Source organism: Galeopterus variegatus, unplaced genomic scaffold (genome assembly GCF_000696425.1).
Source record: "Galeopterus variegatus unplaced genomic scaffold, G_variegatus-3.0.2 Scaffold1858, whole genome shotgun sequence".
NCBI lineage: Eukaryota > Metazoa > Chordata > Mammalia > Dermoptera > Cynocephalidae > Galeopterus > Galeopterus variegatus.
In genome coordinates, this window is record NW_007727969.1 from 327,042 (window position 1) to 329,513 (window position 2,472).

A 2,472-nucleotide genomic window follows, 5' to 3' on the forward strand; every position below is an offset into this window, starting at 1 on the left:
AGCCCGACGGTGGCGCTCATTGGTCCGGCCCGCGCCGGCGGCCACGCCCCCAGCGGGGAGCTCGTCCACGTGGGACGGCACGGCCCCCTCCCGTCGGCCTCGCCCGGGCGTTTTCTGCGCCGTCTGTCCGCGGAGCCTGGTGACGGGCAGAGGACCCTCACCCTCCCCCGGGAGGTCGTCGTGCGGAGTAACAGAGGCCACGACGGAGGTCGTTCCTGGTTCCTCCTTCGCGGACCCCGTCTTGCCATGCTGGCGGCTCCTAAAGCCTCACTTTCAGCGCATTTACGACTTGCCGCGCCGGGGTCTACACCTGGCCCGCTTCCCTCCTGTCCGCCCGGCGCCGCTGCGGGGGAGCTTGCGACCTGGGGCTCCGGATCCATTTTTGGCATGTCGCACCTGTGATTTGTCCTTGGGCAGATGGGCGCGGTCCCTCGCGTGGGGGGGGGGGACGCTCACGTGGTCGCCTTGCTCCCGCAGTCACGCAGTTAGCCGAAAACAGAAAGACTGAAGAGTCACGAGGACCAATTTGTCTCCCATTTGTGGCCCAGAGCTACAGGATGGCTGTGGGTCATTAATTTCCCCGCTGCAGAGCTGCGTTTACTGTGGTGCAGCGGGGAAGGACACTGCTTCGGATTCAAATTCTGACTCCTACTTGCTGCAGTGTGTCACCTTGAGCAGGTCCCAGATCTCTCAGTGGTTCTCACGGATGTAAAATGTTAACAGTTGGTACCGACCTTGGGGCGGTGATTAAATGAGTTAACGTGTATGACTGTGACTAGAATTGAGTAGGTGTTCAGGAATTGCTAATCTCCGTTTTGCTCCTTTTCTTTTCTTTTCTTTCTTTGGAGGCTGGCCGATACCGGGGTCAAACCTTGGACCTTGGTGTTATAAGCACCACGATCTAACCAATGCTCTTTTGGTAAATAGGCCTATTTTAGGATGTAGGAAAGACTGTGAGGATGTTCTCTTTGAATACTGGAAGCTTTCTTATCCTTTTGAGGTAAAGATTGATTTCTGAGCCCCTACATGGTATATAATGTACTTTTGACATAAGATTTCTTCTGCACATTTGGGGGTATTTCATTATACGCTTCAGGTCAAGACTAACCAATCATACCATGGGAGATTAAGGTTGTGGTCTCTTGTCAGGGTTGTAGTGAGATTTAAAAATTACAGCCAGAAATACTTACCAGGCTTAGAATGTTCTGAAGGCTTCCCCACATTTTTTTTATCTCTAGCAACAGGGCCCTGGATAGCAGAAACAAAGAGTTGTAAATGGTTGCTATGTCTGAGTTATCCATAAAGGCTTAGACTCAACCTGAGTGTCCTCTGACATACCCTAGAACATCTGGTGGAGTTACAAAAGTGACTTTACAGAGCTCTAGGTCCCAAGGTTTTTTCTGAAAAACATCATGTCCAGGAGCACTGACCTGGAGTTTAATTCTGGCACCTTAAAATGTTCTGCTCCTGCCACCTTTTACTTCATTTCAAGGTTATGAAAACATTGAATAAAAAGACCGATCTGTTTAAAGGTCCTTACTGTTGTGCCATCTAAACCAATAATTTTCAAAGTAATTACTTGTAAGGAAATTGTTTAGGACTTTTTCTAGTATGTGTTTTGTTTTGTTTTTTCATTCTGTCCATGGGCATCCTTTCGCCAGTCCGTGGTAGAAGCTCTTCATGTTGACAGACACTTGCAGGACAACCACTGTCGGGCAGCCGTGGTGAATATTTGTCAAGATGGGAGTGCCCAGCTCAGGCCCCTCCAGGTGGGTTTGCGAGAAGTGGGAAAGCCTTGGGGGGGGGGGGGGGGGGGGGGTGCGGGGATTCAAATGGAATTCATTTGTGTTGTAAATCAATCTTATATTGTCTTCAGGCTTTGTAATGGTCATATGATTCCTCCTTAGGAAGGAATCCTTATCCTTCCAACATTCAGAATTTCTCTGCCATTGGGCTGGAAGGGATGGTAGGGGATCATGGTGGGCCCTCCCTGCCTCACCTTGTGAGACGATCCGCGGGGGATGCTTTCATCCTCCTATAGGGGAGGAAAGATAGGGCCCTGGCTGTGGACAGAAGTTAGAATACTGTGAAAATGGAAAGAAAAAGGAGGAATGAGGACAGCCAGTTCATGCGTGAATGGCACTGGTTCTGGCTTTGTATCTGAACACCAGAGAAAGAAGTCAAAGATCCTAAGGATAATCTAGTATCTGTTTAAATTGAGGCATTGGTACAAACATGCTCTAGGATCTCAGGGAAGCCATTTGGTTTAGTGGTTAAACGCAGACTAAGACCAAACTATCGGCTCTGCTGCTCACTAGTCATATGACCTTGGGCAAATAAGTTTTCTTTTCTTCTTTTTTCCTTTTTGTCTTTTCTCGTGACCGGTAACGGGATCGCAACCCTCGGTACCGCAACCCTCGGTACCGCGACCGGCAACGGGATCGCAACCCTCCGTGTCGCGCCCGCACCACG

At 50.1% G+C, this 2,472-nt stretch overlaps 1 long non-coding RNA gene across 1 annotated transcript in view; it reads left to right on the forward strand.

Moving 5' to 3' along the window:
• Positions 1-1,667: 1,667 nt before the first annotated feature.
• LOC103595829 overlaps positions 1,668-2,472 on the forward strand; it is a 3,668-nt gene continuing 2,863 nt past the window's right edge. Inside the window, exon 1 of the long non-coding RNA XR_550991.1 lies at positions 1,668-1,769. This is a non-coding gene — a long non-coding RNA (uncharacterized LOC103595829). The remainder of the gene's footprint in view (positions 1,770-2,472) is intronic.